A 17,506-nucleotide genomic window follows, 5' to 3' on the forward strand; every position below is an offset into this window, starting at 1 on the left:
CCTTCCCCCTCCCCCTTCCCCCTCCCCCTTTCCCCCTCCCCCTCTCCCCCGTATGCCTCCATCCTTCCCTTAGCTTACTTTGTTTTTCCTCTGACAACTGTGGTTTTCTCCCCTTTATGTCTCAGAGACGATGTAGCTTTGCAGGAGCACAGCCGGCTGCCGGGGTTCCCATCCCAGAAATCACTCTTGCTGGTGGAGAAATTGTGGGCCAGTTACTGAGCCTCTCTGCGCCTCGGTGTCCTCATCCATCACACTTTGGATGGTGATACTGATAGCATCCACCTCACAGGGCCATCTGAGGATTAAATGAAGTAACAACTGTAAAAGGCTCAGAAAACTGCACATGTTAAGCGCTGTATAAGTGTTTGTTAATGTTACTCCCTGGTAGGGCATTTTGTGATGATTAAATGCTGTCCTTGAAAGGATACCCAAGCTCCTGTGGGTCTGCAGAGAGAATGAAGGTCATCTGGAAACAAGATGGCCTTGTGTTGGGACATTAGGAGCCAATGACTTTATGTTTAAAGTTAGAGTCATGACCTTGCTGTGTGATCTTGGGTAAACCAGTTGATCTCCCTGGGCCTTAATTCTTTTATCAGAAATAAAAGAGAGAGAGAAGGAAAACAAGGAAAAGAACACAATAAAGTCTTATTTCACAGAACAACTTGGTCCCTAAGGAGGAGCAGAGGGTCTAAGCAATGTTAGGGAATGTTTTAAGCTGACCCTGGAGGATGGTGGTTCATTTGCTATCTTTAAAACTGCTGAGTGCCTGGGGTGAGCTTGTTGTAGATGAGATAGAAATGAGCCCTTTCAGGTTATGTTTCCAATGAACGTGAATTCGTGTAAGTTAAAAATAGAAAAGTATTTCCTGGAAACTCTGGTTGATCAACATCTTTCTTATCACTTCTCTGACCACAAAGGAGCGGAGACAACTTATCTGGGGCTCAGAACGCCTTGGTCTGTGTTTGCCTCATGGCCCTTCGGAACTTCACTTTTGAAACCTAAATTGAGACACAGGCTAACCAAAGGGTTATTTCTTATTTGTGAAGATATTTGAAAAAGGAATAGAAATCAGTTATGTTTGGATATACATATTCTATTTTATTTATTTTAAAGACTAATGTTTCAGAGCAGTTTTAGGTTCACAGCAAATTTGAGAGGAAGGTAGAGATTTTCTGTTTCCCCCCTGCTCCACACCTGCATGGCTTCCCCATTATCAACGTGCCCCACCAGAATGGTACACTTGTTATAGCTGATGAACCTACACTGGCGAATTGTCACCCAAAGTCCAAAGTCCATGGTTTACCTTAGGGCTAACTCTTGGTGTTGTACATTCTATGGGTTTGGACAAATATTTGAAGACATGTACCCACCATTATAGTATCATGGGAGTATTTTCAGTGCCCTGAAAATCCTCTGTGCTCTACCTTTTCATCCCTCCCCTCCTATCCCTGGCAATCACTCATCTTTTTACTGTCCCCATAGTTTTGTCTTTTCCAGAATGTCCTAAAGTTGGAATCATACAGTATGTAGTCTTTTTAGGTTGGCTTCTTCACTTAGTAATATGCATGGAAGGTTCCTCCATGACTTTTCATGGCTTGATAGCTTATTTCTTTTTAGTGCTCAATAATACTCCATTGCCTGGATGTACCACAGTTTATTCATTCACCTACTGAAGGGCATCTTGGTGTCTTCTAAGTTTTGGCAATTATGAATAAAGCTGCTCTAAACACTCGTGTGCAGGTTTTTGTGTGCACGTAAGTTTTCAGCTCCTTTGGGTGAATACCAATGAGCACAGTTGCTGGATTTTATGGTAAGAGTATGTTTAGTTCTGTAAGAAACTGCCAAGTTATCTTCCAAAGTGGCTGCACCGTTTTGCATTCCCACCTGCAAAGAATGGGCGTTCCTGTGGCTCCACATCCTTCCCAGCATTTGGTGTCAATGTTCTGGATTTTGACCGTTCTCATTGGTATGTAGGGGTATTCATTTTTGTTTTAATTTGCATTTCTCTGATAGTGACATGATATGATGTGGAGCATCTTTTTGTATGCTTGTTTTCCATCCGCATATCTTCTTTGGTGAAGTGTCTGTTAAGGTCTTTAATCCATTTTTTGGATTGGGTTGTTTGTTTTCTTATTGTTTTTTTTTAAGTGTTTTTTTTAATTAATTAATTTATTTATTGGCTGCGTTGGGTCTTCGTCGCTGTGCCTGGGCTTTCTCTAGTTGAGGTGAGCGGGGGCTACTCTTCATTGCGGTGCACAGGCTTCTCATTGCAGTGGCTTCTCTTGTTGCGGAGCACAGGCTCTAGGCGTGTGGGCTTCAGTAGTTGTAGCACGTGGGCTCAGTAGTTGTGGTTCGCGGGCTCTAGAGCACAGGTTTAGTAGTTTTGGCGCACGGGTTCAGTTGCTCCGCAGCATGTGGGATCTTCCCGGACCAGGGCTCGAATCCGTGTCCCTTGCGTTAGCAGGCGGATTCTTAACCACTGTGCCACCAGGGAAGTCCCTGTTTTCTTATTATTGAGTTTTAAGAGTTCTTTATAAATTTTGCATAGTAGTATTTTTCACACGTGCCCTTGCAAGTATTTTCTTGCAGACTGTGACTCGTTGTCTCATTCAGTGTCTTTCATAGAGTAGTTTTTAAATTTAATGGATTTCAGCTTATCAATTATTTCTTTCATGGAGCTTCCCTTTGGTATCATATCTAAAAAGTCATCATTATATATTTGGTTTAATATTTTAAAAGGTATCTTATTTACAAAAGCAGCAGGAGAAATATGAAATCGGGGATGGCCTGGACAATCAGAGATGAGGTGCCGGGGACAGGCATCAGATGATGTCACCAGCATCAGTCCATCACTTCCCAGGAGCCCGGATTTCCATTGGTGGGCCCTGGATCTCCACAGAAGTTGACACTACCTGGCTTTAGGAAGAGAACATGTGATCTAGCTAATCAGTGGACCCAGGCCTTGGCCACAGTGATTGGTTCAGTGTTGGGCAAATGGCCAAAGCCAGGGCAAGCAAAGTGAAGTTCAGGGCTCTAATTTAGAAATCGGGGACAAAGGCATTCTCTTTTTCTCACAGGCAGTATGGCTTATCTCTATGAGGAATGAAGGTGCTACAGCCATTTCTGCTACCTGGAAGGTAGCCATCCTCGAAACATTCCACACACAGAAGAGATCAGCGCTGAGAAAATGTTAGAAAACAGAAAGGAGCCCTAATAAGATTCAAATCCTCTGGAACCAATTGTGCCTGGTGACTGTTCTCAATCTGGACTTTGGGGTTACATGATCCAATAAATTTACTCTATCAGTTGGGGTCTAGTCAGGAAAAGAGAAACCACACCAGATATTTCAAAACACAGGGACTTAATAAAAAAATTTGTTACCCAAGTGGGACATTAAAGAGAGGATGCTGAGGTAACCCAGAGATTAATAACGCCTGAGGTCAGCGGAAAAAAGGGTGGGAGGGTGGTTACCAGAGCTTAGGACCTTGGAAGGGGGTCTCATGAAACTGGTGCTGGCTCCTGGGGAGAAGCTGCATTGCTCACGCTCAGTTCCTTGAAATTCTCAGACCATTGAGGAGAGGGAACGATTGGATAGGTGCTCACATCCCCAAGGAGGTACGAAAGGTTGCTTTGATGCCCCAGAGCACATGGCCCAGTGGATGAGGAAGCCCCTCCCCAGGCCATGGCTGATGGTAGGCTCTGGTCCCTCTACAGGGACATGGTGAGGGAGCTCTGGGAGTGTCAAAAGGAGCTGGGAAGTGGAGCCCACTGTCTACTCTTGCTGGAGAGACACTAGCAGGAACTGAAAGACAGAAATGAAGTCATTCTTTCCTCTCACCTCCCAGTATTCCTCTAGCGCGTCCTATTGGCAGAACCTCACCAGGTGGATTGCAGGGTACCATTCCAGCATCACAAAGCAAAAGGGTGAGCTGAGGGATGAGAGAAGAAAGGTAAAAAGCAGGCATGATGGTACTGCCAATTCGAATTGGGCTTTCTGTTACTTGCATCCTACTGGTAGACCTGATTATCGTGATTCCCATAATTCTAACCTTAACCTATTCTTCCTTGGACTATAATCTGGAAATCATTTTGGTAATCCTGAATTCCATGGTTTACTTTTAAATCCTCTATGGATTGCTGATGTGTTCCTGTTCATTTTCTCTGATGAGAAGATCCAGCATGGGGAGGTCAGATACCAGGTTCACTCCAAGCTGCCCACCTCCCTTTTGGAAAAGCTCCTGGTAGATGGAAACTTTGGGATCCATTGCAAGAAGAAAATCTGGGGCTTCTTTTGGGGGTGGGAATTGGACTAGGGTGTTTTTGCCTGCAAGAAACAGAAACCCTGCCTCAAGTGACTTAACCATAAGAAAATATATCATCTCACATATCCGGAACTCCAGGTGTAGGCAGCTTCGAGGAAGGTTAATTCATCAGCTCAACTATATCATTAAGGACACAGGTTCTTTTTCTCTTTTCTATCTTGATCCTCAGCTTGGTTCTTTGGATAACGCCCCAACATGGTTACAACAGCTGCCTCAATTCCAACCATGATATCCAGTTAACGTCCAGCAGGAGAAGAGCACCGTCTTTTTTGTGTGTCTCTTTTTCAGATCAAGGGAGCCTTTGCCAGAAGCCTCCGACTGGAGTTCCTGTCACAGGCTAGAACTGGGTCACCTGCCCACACCTAAACTTATTACCAGCAAGGGGACTAGGGACACTATGATTGGCTCAGACCAACTAGAGTTCACTCTGGAGCTGGGGATACGGTATCTATATCAGTCAGGGTTCGATCTAGAAGCACTAGAACCATCTTTCAGGGGTTCCATGTAAACATGGGATTGAATTTGTTGCAGGGATTGGAACTTCTGCAGTTGTGAGAGCTCCAACCCATCACTATGGGCTGTAGTCTGCATCTGACGTGCAGCTTCAAAGTCCACAGGGCAGGAAGTGGGGGAGGGAAGACGGATGTATTGTGGGAGAGGGCAAGGACAAGCTGGACCCCGCAAGGATGGACTGGAACCCATGTCATGGGTTCTCACGGCCCCCGACCTGGATGCCCTGCCGGAGAAGCTGGTGCCCTTTGTCGCTGACATCTGGCCAAGGCACTGGAGAAGCCAGAGAGGGAATGAGGCAAAGGTGAAGCAGCTGCAGGCTTGGCCACCACTCTTTGACAATGACAACCCGCCAACCATTTGGGCTTGACATCCGCCTCCAGATCTCAGGCAAAGATCTCTCTCCTGGCCCACCTGGAAGGGGGACTCGGGGGAAGCCAATTTCAGGCTAGCCCAGCAGACACAGTACAAATCACCAGAGTAACTGCCACCGAGGAGTGGATCTTGAACAAAATTGAGGTGTTATAAGCAGAGAAGAAGAGGGAACAACTCTGGGTCAGGCAACCAAAAGTGTCTGTGCTCCAAGGGGTATTTTTCAGCTGCTTCATGCTGGGATCCAATGTCAGGAGTGGCGTGAGCGTCAAGTCCACGTGACTGTGGGCTATACCAACACCACATACATAGAAGGACGCCGCCTTTCTCTCTCTCTCTCCCCCTCTCCCTGATTCCAGGCTTATCATGGACCAAGCCCTGGCAGAAAACACTAAAGAAAAATAAACTCATGCCTTCAGCAGTTAGTGCAGCGCCTGCCCTCCCTCTGACTCACCACAGCACTGTTTGCTCACTTCCCCTGCTTGAAACCCACTCTCTCCACTTCCTGTTCTCATTTAGCAAGCATGCATTGAGCACCTACTGCGTGCTGGGTGCAGGAAACACGAGATGAGAAGGAAATGAACCTGAGCTCCCACTCAAGGGGGGACCTCCCTCCTCTTCCCCAAATCCCTCTCCTTCCAGAAAGCTGCCCAGATGTCTTCCCAAGCACTCCAGCAAAATCCCGCAGCCCCTGCCTGGGTCTCCACACGGCTGCAAGTCATTATCTACAAGTATGTGTGTATATGGACATGTCATTTTGTTTTTAATGAATGCTTTATTTTTGTTGGTCCCATCTTCCCCCTGGAGCACATAAGAACTTCGAAGGTCGGGTTTCTGTTTCGTTCACTGCTTATAACCATGTGTGATGTGCGGGCCACTGTGCTCAAAAGGGAGAAATCCAACCAGGGTTTCCAAAGACAACAAGTAGCATTTCCAGTGCCTTGGAAGATGCAGAATAGGTTCCTCGTACCCACTCTGTGTGGTCCCGACACCCTGATTGAATCAGGTCTGTTGTTAGCAGTCCTATCACTGTCCCATTCCACTGCAGGAAATGAAGGCTCAGGTGGCTGTGAATTCCCTAAGGGCTCACAGCTGGCGCGTCACAGAAGCCATGCTCTAGCCTCTCTGGGTCCACACTCAGATTCGTGGTGCCACCGACCTTACTGAGCATGGGGGTGTGTGTGTTGTTACATATTCACTGGAGGCTTATTCTGTGCGGGGGCACTGAGGCTTTCCATATCCTACTCGTAGGTGTTACAACTGTTCCCACTTTTATAGGGGAAACCGAGGCTTAAATAGTTTATGTAACTTGTAACTGGAAAAAGCTGAAGCTCAGATCTAGGTCTTTCGAATAACAAAATGCGTATATTTAACTGCTGTGCCATCCTGCCGTAACTGTGATTCAAAATGATGATTCAACTTCCAGAATTCACTTTTCTGCGCTTAGGTAACCAGGCTCTGGAGTTAGAACACCAGGGTTAAAATCCCAACTCTGCAGCTCTGGGCAAGGTGCTTCATCTCTCTAGGCCCGTTCCTTCCTCTGTACCATGAAAATTAAGCAAACAAACAAAAAAGTAGTATCAGCTTCATAGGTTCGTTTGAGGATTACATGAAAGAAAAAAGATACACGTGTGCTTTCCACTATCTCTGGCATGAGGCGAGTGAACAATAAACGTTAGCTTTTATTCTTATAACTGCAATAATTTTTACTACTGGCCTTGTCCAATCAGTCTGGCCAGCAGCTTCCCTAGCAAAACCATCTTCGTCAGGGCATCGTTCACACTGAAAAGCCTGAATTCCGAGGAGCCCTGGATTCCCCCAGAAGCTCGTACTAGAACCATCCCCGCGGCTGCTTAGGGAAGCCTGTGCATGCAGCCGGCCTGCAACACCCAGGCCTTACTGATGTCCTGTCTTAGCCGGCCCGCTCAGCTGCTGCACACATGCTCCATAAATGGGAGTCATTAGCGACAAGCCCCATAAACACCCCCTCCTGGCCACGCTGTGCGCGCGTGCTGGCTGTGTGGCAACCGCTCGGTTAAGCCCATCAGTGCAGATATGAAACAGCTACCAGCGTGTGTACAGACCAGCGTGCCCTAAAGAGAGCCTTCTAGGGGCCAAGCGGGGGCGGCTTCTCCTGGCTGCTTGAACAAACTCTGCTCTTACTCATCGCCCAGTAAAGGACCAGTTAGTGCAGATGAATCATCACAGGGATCTGGCTCAGACTTCTCCATGGGGGTGTTGGAAAGGGCTGATTTTCTCTGCATTTAATAAAACTTCTTTATTAGTTTCCCCATCCCCCAGGTTAATTAAGGGAGCAGATTCGCTGCAAAGGGGCTGACGGTCTTGGGTTTGTCAAGCTGAACCGATTCTGTTGCAGGCACATACAAACGCTTTGTGCACGTCCAAGTGGCGGAGGCAAAAAACGTGGGAAGCCGGGAGCTGTGTCAAAACACAATCTTGTTCGCTCTCAGTAGGTTCTGGGTTCTGGTGGAGCCTGGACTATGAAAAGAGCCACAGCGTGCGTGAAGCTTATGCTAAATTGGGGTGGAGGAAGGGACAGTGGAAGCAGGAGGAAGCTGGGTGTCTCCATGAAAGGATGCAGAAGGCGAACGCATCAGAGAACTGAAGGTCAATAGCCCCGATGCAACCCTGTGGACCAGACCTTTCCTAAGAAGAAGGTGGAATTAGATACATTTAGCAAGCGTTTCCTTAGTTAGGTACAACGATGGCCTCAGAAGCTCTGGAGATCTCTCTGAGCCTTAGTTTCCCATTTGCAAAATGGGAAATAGGGATACAAAAGCAGGTCTTGGAGACAGCAGGGGTTACACATGGGGCCCGGCACAAAGAAAGACACAGTCATTGTTCCTCCCTCCCCTGAGTGCCCATGAGGGTGTTTCGGGGGAAAATGCCCCCAGTGCAGAGTGGTGAGGGGCCTTTGGGGAAACCATGGCTTAGCAGGCAACCAGTTCTAAGCTTGAGGCCACCGACGTCCAGTCCCCACTACTCCCTGGTTCTCTGCCAAAGGGAGTGGGAAGGAGAGGGGGAATTCGAAGTTCACAGGAGCAGAAAGAGGAAGAGAAAGAGAGGGGGCGAGCACAAGGCGGAACAGACAGGAGGCAACTGGCCAGCTGGGGAGAAGAGGCGGGTAGCGGCCAGGAGGGTCTGCAGAACAGCTTCCCCGGGAGCAGGGGCCACGGGGCCTGTGGGTCCCACCGAGGGAAGGGATGGCGGGGAGGGCCACTGTTGGTTCTCCCGAGGCTCGGGGAGATTTCAGGCTCTTGCTGCCTGTCACTTACATGGCCATGGGCACCAGCCCCACTGGCACCTCCCAGAACCCCAGGCAGACACCACTAACTGAGGCTGGGTCGCTGTCCCAGAGCTGGAGCTTTTCTATCTCAGGCCTTTGTCACCATGCAGCTCCCTGCTTATTCTTGATCTCTTCTCAGGAGTCCAGCTGGTGGGTGAGAGAGGGAAACGAGGTGAAGGGCACCCAGGAGGAAAGCAGTGCTACAGAGAGAGAAATGGGAGTGGGGAGGGGAGGGCCTCCATCTTCACTCTGCCAACTTCAGAGCCAAGAGGCTAATGGCAGATACATCAGACATGGCGCCCTAGATGAACTCAGATACTGGGGACAGACCAACAACAGGGAGCTGCACAGTAACTGGCTAAGGCGCAGGCCCCAGTCCCTGAGTCCTGCCCACCAAACCGCCCACAGCACTTCGCCCGGCCCCATGGGCGGCCACCAGGGCGGCGCCGGGCTTGCGAAGCCCCACCTCTCTGCCCCTTCCTCCTCCTGCCCATATTCAGAAAGCTTCCCAGGCTGACAGGGACCCAAACCAGAATGATGTCTCTCTCTGCAGAGGGAACTCCTTACATGGCCTCGATCCCCTTCAAGGACCGTCGGTATTTCTCTGTCTGGACGCCACACGGCTCTAGTGTTCAGGCGAGAACCTTCTTTGCAAATTCTTGACAACAGTGTTTTTTAAATTTTTACACCTCCTGCTCCCCTTATATTTCAGCACGCTGAAATGTGTCTAAAAGGATTTGTCGTTCTTCCTGGGCCTTTATTCCTTTGCTCTTTCCGTCTACCCTGCTGCCCTGGTTGGTCCTGTGTTAAATGTTAATAACTTTAGAAACAACTCTAAGGAGTCGCGGGGAAGTGCTAGGCTGTTACCTCCTGAATATGCAGATGGAATTTCCCCCTCCCTGCAAACCCCTGACATTTCTAAAGTTTGTTTCATTCCCTTCGTCACACCACTCACCCCTCTGGCTTTATGTCTTGTTTATTATCCCTTTAAATTACATACCCCCATAAGAGAGAGAGGGAAAGTTCCACAAGGAGAACAAAGAAAGTGAAGGCCTTTTAAAGTACATTTATGGAGGCTTTTCATGAACTTCACAAACGGAGTAAAAAACAAGTGTGAAAGGATTTTTCAAGAAAGGAACATGCTTTTGCAATTTGCTGGAAGTTTTCCCTTGCGTTCCAGAAAAGCAGCCTCCCCATTACTCACGAGGGAAGCACGCAGGCCAGGGGGGAAGGGGAATCAGGGAATAAAAACAGGCCTTCCCCCCCCCCCCCCCCCGTCCATGTGCAAGCAGCACTTAATAATCAAATTGAAAAAACACACAAATGAAATTAAAACGTTTTCCAAATGGGCTGCAGCCCTGAGGCCAGACTTCATGGGGCCATGGCCAGCGAATTTGTATCTTTGCCTTAATTGGGCTCCAGGCAAAGCGGCTGTTAGAAAAGCCAGATTCTGGTGTCAGCGGGAGGGGAGGACACGACCAGTAGAGGCAGAGAGGCTGCTGGGGAACAGCAGCCCAGCCTCTCTGTGTTCTCGTCTCCCGGGGGCGTCACTCATCACCTGGGACTCAGTTTCTAAGCCTGCTCAGACCTCTCCCCTATGGCAGGAACCCTCGCTTGGCCCTGCATCTGCACCAGCTCACTCACTTACTTGCTCATTCACTCCCTCAGTCCCAACAGCATACAGCTTTGTCGCCAATCTTAAAGCAAAAACAGAAAAAAAAACCCTAAAGCCAAAAATGTCTCTTGACCCCCTTCCCCTCTGGCTGCGACCCCATCCCCTGTTCAGCTGTCCGTACTCGCTGTGTCCAGTCACTCCCTTCCCAGTCTCTCCTGAGCCCCGGCAGGTCTGCTGTTTGCCTCCGTCACTCTGCCAAAGCTGGTCAAGGTCAGTGGTCCCTCGGTCTGTATGTGATAAACCCAGGTCTCAGGCCTCGTCTTTGACCCACCAGTAGTAGGGGTCCAGCACCTCCTGCTGGAGAAGACACTGTGCTCGCTTGGCTTCACCCCACTACTTTCTCTGGGTTTTCCTCCACCCTGGCAAGTGCTTCAGAGCCGCCTTGGCGGGTCCATCCTTTTTCCTGCCCTCTTACATCGGGGCACCCGGTGTGCACTCCTTGGACCTTCTCTTTATGTTCATTCCCTTGGTGACCTCATTCAGTCTCCTGGTTTTGAAATTATCTAATATGCTGATGACTCCTGCATTTTAATCTCCTTTTCCCAGCTTCTCTCCTGAATTTCAGACTTGTGTACCCAGCTGCCTACTCAACATCTCCACTTGGGTATCAAATAGATAGTTTAAACTTAATATGTGGAAAATCGATTCAAGTCCAAAATCTTTACAACGAGCCTACACATTCTACCACTCTTACGACTTTTTCACCTTCCTCTAGCAACACTGGCTCCTTGCTGTTCCTCGAAAAGGCTAAGCAGGGGACTTCCCCAGTGGTCCAGTGGTAAAGAATCTGCCTTCCAATGCAGGGGATGTGGGTTCGATCCCTGGTCGGGGAACTAAGATTCCACAGGCCGTGGGGCAACTAAGCCCGCGTGCCACAACTACTGAGCTTGCATGCCTCAGCGAGGGAGCCTGTGTGCCGCAAACTACAGAGCCCATGTGCCCTGGAGCCCACGCACCACAATTAGAGAGAAGCCCCTGCACCACAACGAAAGATCCCTTAGGCCTCAACAAAGACCCTGCGTGCCGCTACTAAGACCCAATGCAGCCAAAAAAAAAAAGGCATGAAAGTAGCTAGTACATAACAAGTATTCAATAAAATGTACAACTGTAAAAAATTTAAAAAGGTCAGGCAGGGCTCCACTCTGGGGCCTTTGCATTGACTGTTTCCTCTCCTTTGGAAGACTCTAATTCCAGATATTCACACAGCTAACTTTAGAGTTTTTAGAAAAGTTTTCCTGAACCACGATCCAATCAAATGCATGGTTTCTGTTGAGCCTCTTTAGCCTCTTTTAATCTAGAACTTCCTCAACAATTAAAAATAATGATATTGATTTTTTTAAAGAAACCATCTCGAGGGCTTCCCTGGTGGCACAGTGGTTGAGAGTCCGCCTGCCGATGCAGGGGACGCGGGTTCGTGCCCCGGTCCGGGAAGATCCCACATGCCGCGGAGCGACTGGGCCCGTGAGCCATGGCCGCTGAGCCTGCACGTCCGGAGCCTGTGCTCCGCAATGGGAGAGGCCACAACAGTGAGAGGCCCGCGTACCGCAAAAAAGAAACAAAAAAGAAACCATCTCGAGCATCTTATTGAGAGTCACATGGTCTGCAGCGGCCTGGCCATCTCCACTTCATGTCATTTAACTTGTTCTTCTATCCCCTGTATTGCCTGGAAACATGGCCTCTTTTCTGTCCTTCTAGCGCTGTTTCTCTTGATAGCATCTGACATTCCTTCCTGTTGCCTTGAGCTCTCTGCTGGTTCCCTGCCTATGTCACTAGCAGCTCCTTCTCAGCCAGCCTCCTTTCAAGTTACTTATCCTTCCTCATTCATGTGGCCACCTGAAATGTCAATGTTTCCCCAAGGTTTTGTTCCCAGCCACCATTATTCTCATTATGTGTAAATTCGTTTACTTACATTTCTCCATCTACTCTCTTTATACTAATGGTCCCAAAGTTATGGCTCAAACTATCTGCTAGAATCTCCAGTTGGATGGTATTCATCCTTCCACTCTCTTTCTCTCTCCTAGGCTGTCTTTCTAGAACCAACTATGTGACAGGCGTTGCGGATGAACTTAAGAACAAGGCACGTGTACTCCCTGCCCTCATGGAGCTCACTATCTATGAGGAAAGATAGACTGTAAAGAAATAGACTGGAGAGTGGGCAGGGGCAATGCATGCGAGGTACGGAAGGTCACATTGAGGACTTTGGACTATAGCTAAGAGGACAGAGAAGTCCCTGATCAGATCTCTTCAGTTTGCCCTCAAGACAGTCACACCGACTACAATGCAGAAAACAGGAACAAAAGCAGATGGGTATGCACAGGTAGGTAGGGAACAGGTAAGAGTTGATGATGCCATCTCAAACTCAGCATAGCCCAAACTGGTCATTATCTTTTCTTAAGACCTGCACTAGTTTTTCTTATCCAACCACCCAATTATCTAGGCTTGAAGCCAAGAGCCACTGCCTTAATTCAGAGTCTCATTGTTACTGCAGTGGTCTCCTAGGTGACCTGTCTCCCTCTACTTCATCTTCACTGTGGAGGGTATGGGTTTTTCTTCACCTCTTCCCCCTCTTCCCACCTACTTTCTGGAGTTGTTGCATCCAAGGGAATTGAACATTGCTGTAATGCAACTCAAGGAGACCCAGTATGCCACACATAGGTGCTGAGACTCTGCTAGCCAATTTACTTGTATACTACGAGACACACCTGGCACGTTCTTTAAGGCATCCCAATGTCAGAACAGACTTCCATCTTAAAATTTTATTCCTCCTCCTCCACCTGCAAGACCTCAAGTCCCCTCTATCCCCTGACAAGACATTGGGCTGGTGAAGTGGATAGTGGCTGACACCTAAGGAGGGGCACATAGTGGAGTGAGTGGGAAGGGTGGGAAGAGGAAGCTAAAAGCAAAGGGGCTCAAAAGGAGTTGAGATAGGACCCAAGGAAGAACTTCTTAGGTACTCTTTGAGGGCTGGAGGGTGACTGTGGGGTTGCCCCAATATTTTAAATGTTAATATGACATGGAGAGGAGTTAAGTTATCCAAGGAGCCCACTCAAAACTCCTCAACACACTCTGGACCAGAATTGGGCTGGTCTACAGCCCTTGAACTTTATTTGGAAGTGAATGAACTTTCTTCAAAGGTGGATACACACATGTTTGCATGTGCTTCCCTGGTTAGGGAGGCAGTGTGTCCTTACGCTCCCCTTCTCACAGGTGAGCAGATGTGTGGATTCCTCCACCATGGAGACAAAAGGCTAAGGAAATGAATGAACGGATGAAGAAGTGAATGCCATGCACTGTGATGTGTTGGACACATCATCACTCAACACAGGTGCGATGCTGTCTCCTTTCTGAGAGTCAAGATCATAGGCAAGGAATAGGCCAACAGTGCACACTAGGATATTTGGGAAGGAAAGGTAGAGCTGACGGGGAGGGGGTAGAGCCAGGAAAAGGGGAAGTGGAGGGTGGCTGGAGAGCTAAGAGCTGTCGTTTAGGTTTCCCATGGCTCTCCTACGACTACTATATTCTTTGCTTATGGGAGAAGAGTAGTTCTTCAAAGAGCTGAGAAAATTCTTTTTAATTCTGAAGTTGAGAGCTCCCTTCAACTCTTCCCAGGTCCTCAGCCTTGAGCACAAGTGAAAAGGTATGAGTTGCAAGGTTGAAGGTGTAAAGGAAAGTTCAGCTGATTTGAGCCTTCCCATCAGGGCCATGTAGGTAGATGAGTTATAGGGTCAAAGGAGGTTGCATTTCAGAGTGTTTAGGCATGGTGTGTCACCTCCTCAGAGACCCCAAGGACGTGAGGACCCTGTGGCAGCCAGAAAGTCCTTCTAAGGTCAGATCTTTATGTTGGATATTTTCCTGGAGCAAATGGACACTAAAAGTCAACAGTGACTAATATTTCTTGAGTATCCACAGAAGTTGTGCCTGAAGAACCCAGAGGCAGTCCTTAAAATATTTGTTCTTAAATATTTATGTAGCTCTGACAGTGGGCTGAGCATGATATATGGAGGAGAAAGGTGAGCAATGTAAGCTCCCTTTTTACTAAAGTATAGTTTAGTAAGGCAAGGAAGACAATGACACAAAAATATTGTGATTCAACGAAGGAAGAACTATAAGAGAGCATAGTCTCTGTGGCTGAGGGAGTGTCGAGGAGTGCATGGCCAACTCTTCTTGATTAAACCAGGAAAGGAACTTTTGAAATGGGTGTTGATGGATGAATATGAGTTCTCCAGAAAGAGGTGCAGAAGATGCCTCTGGGCTGGCTCTCTAGACCAAAGGAACATGTAACATTAAAAGACATGGGGAGAACAAGAACTGGAAGCAGGGACTTGAACAGATACTTGTACACCAATGCTCAGAGCAGCATTACTCAAAATTGCTAAAAGATGGACACAACCCAATGTCCACTGATAATGAATGAATAAACAGAATGTGGCATATACAGACAATGGAATATTTTCAGCCTTAAGAAGGAACGAAATTCTGACACATGTTACAACGTGGATGAAACTTGAAGACATTATGCTAAGTGAAAAAAGCCAGACACAAAAAGACAAATACTGTAGGATTCCATTTATATAAAGTACCTAGAGTAGTCAAATTCATAGAGTCAGAAAGTAGAATGGTGGTTGCCAGGGGCTGCAGGAAGGGAGAATGGGGATTTGTTGTTTAAGAGGTTCAGAGTTTCAGTTTGTGATGATGGAAAAGTTCTGGAGATGGATGGTGGTGATGGTTGCACAACAATATGAATGTACGTGATGTTACTAAACTGTACACCTAAAAATGGCTAAAATGGTAAGTTTCATGATATGTCTATTTTATCACAATTTAAAAAAATTAACAAGAAAAAGGATGTGGGGAGAGAGATAACTGAGATGTTTCTGGAGAATGGTGAACGCATAGGTATGACCAAAACTTTAGGTGTGGGTTAGAGACTGACCAGCTAAATTTAGTCCAGTTAATGAAGTTTTGTACCTAAGGAGGTGGGACTTTACATCAGGTGTAATGGAAAGTTAACAGAGGTTTGAAGCAGGCAAGAACCAAGGTATTTTAGGAAAGTTTTAGCTTTCATAAGCTGAAAAGGCTCTGAAGAGGTGAAAGCTAAGGAAGAGGCTCCCACAGTAGCCTCTGTATCAGATTTGATGAGAGCTGGAACTTGCCATGGAGATGAGGAGGTGGAAGCATCAAGAGATGAAGCTGAATTGACAGGGACATATGTCTATAGAATTAAGTGTGAAGCTGAGGGATCATGGGAAGCTGAGGATGCATCCGAGCCTTCTGGCTTGGGGAGCCGAGTGGACAGTGGGAACAACCACTAACTTAAGGATTTCAGGGAGAAGAGTGTGTTTTGTGGGGAAGAATACACATTTGATTTAAGACCTGTGTAAGTTTAAAATGCACTTGTATTTAGTGCCATGTGATTATGTAATGTCTTTGGTCTCCGTTTCTTTCACTGTGCTGTTCTTGTCTCTAAAGCTAGAGTTTTAAGCACACAGATCTGGTGCATTCATTCATTAATTCATTTGTTCATTCATTCATTCAAGAAGCATTTATTGAGCACATTTGCATTGATTATTCATTTATGCAACCTTCACCTCTGTTCTGGCCCAATACCAAGAATAAGCAGTAAATCCGGGCATGGAATACAGTTATTCTGCCATTAGGTTTTTTCCACTGTACAATAGCTTCCTCTTACTAAAGAAAGCAAGCAAGGTATACAACAGGCCCTCTCTATGCTCAGATCTCATTTAAATTTTCCCAATAACCCTATGAGACAAGTACTGTTATAATTTTTCAGGGAGGGAACGATTATAAAGGGACAATAGGAGATATGGGGGATGATGGATATTTTCATTGTGATTGCAATAATCGTTTAACTGGTATATATATATATATATATATATATATATATATATATATATATATATACACACAAGTCAAAACTTACCAAATTATACACTTTAAATTTGTAAAGCTCATTGCATGATAATTATACCACAATAAAGCTGTTTTATAGAATTTTTGGTCAATAACTACAAAGTAACTTTCGATAAGGTGTCATTTGCTGAGAAGTCAATAATTTAGTTATAAATGACAAACAAAAAACCTGTCCCTCTGTGTTTCTACCCCTTAGACCTCTGTTTCTCATTTTTTTGGTAGCCAGTTTCCCCCCCCCGTACTTTCTTCTCCAGAATGGCTTTGGTTCAAATAGAGCTGAGTTTTTTGTTTGTTTGTTTCAGGTGTAATTTACAGGGGTCAAATTTACCCTTTTTAGTGTACAGTCCTGTGTGTTTTGACAAACACATACATGTGTATAACCACCACCACAATCAAGATAGAAAGCAGCCTTTCGGCCGGAACTGCCATCTTCCCATAATTCACCAAAATGACCAACACAAATGGAAAGAGGAGGGGCACCCACTACATGTTCTCTAGGCCTTTTAGAAAACATGGAGTTGTTCCTTTGGCCACATACATGTGAATCTACAAAAAAGGTGATATTGTAGATATCAAGGGAATGGGCACTATTCAAAAAGGAATGCCCCACAAATGTTACCATGGCAAAACTGGAAGAGTCTACAGTGTTACCCAGCATGCTGTTGGCATCATTGTAAACAAACAGGGTAAGGGCAAGATTCTTGCCAAGAGTATTAATGTGCGTATCGAGCATATTAAGCACTCTGACAGCTGAGATAGCTTCCTGAAACGGGTGAAGGAAAATGATCAGGAAAAGAAGGAAGCCAAAGAGAAAGGTACCTGGGTTCAGCTGAAGCGCCAGCCTGCTCCATCCAGAGAAGCACACGTCGTGAGAACCAGTGGGAAGGAGCCTGAACTGCTGGAGCCCATTCCCTATGAATTCATGGCATGATGGGGGTAAAGAAAATTAAAAGACCTGAACTGTTAAAAAAAAAAAGATAGAAAGCATTTCCGTCCTCCCCCAGATTCCCTTGTGCCCCTTAGACGTCAATCCCCTTTCCTCAACCCCAGCTCCTGGCAGCCTCTGATGTATTCTTTTTCCCTACAGTTTTGCCTTTTCCAAAATGTCGTATAAATGGAATTATACAGTAGGGAGCCCTTGGAGTCTGCTTCTGTCACTTCGCACAGGCTTTCTGCACCTCAACACTGTTGACACTGGGGCCAGATCACACTTTGCTGTGGGGCTGTCCTGGGCCCTGTAGGATGTTTAGTAGCGTCCCTGGCCTCCACCCACTAGATGCCAACAGCATCTCCCTCCTAGACTGTCACAAACAAAAATGTCTTCAGATATTGCCAGATGTCCCCTGGGGGTCAAAATCACCCCTGGTTGAGGACCTCTGACCTAGAATA

The 17,506-nt window shown here is 46.8% G+C and overlaps 1 pseudogene; it reads left to right on the plus strand.

Moving 5' to 3' along the window:
- Positions 1–16,562: 16,562 nt before the first annotated feature.
- LOC132519402 (large ribosomal subunit protein eL21-like) lies at positions 16,563–17,048 on the plus strand (annotated as a pseudogene).
- The last annotated feature ends 458 nt before the right edge of the window (positions 17,049–17,506 follow it).

The sequence above is a fragment of the Lagenorhynchus albirostris genome, chromosome 4 (genome assembly GCF_949774975.1).
Source record: "Lagenorhynchus albirostris chromosome 4, mLagAlb1.1, whole genome shotgun sequence".
NCBI classification, from domain to species: domain Eukaryota; kingdom Metazoa; phylum Chordata; class Mammalia; order Artiodactyla; family Delphinidae; genus Lagenorhynchus; species Lagenorhynchus albirostris.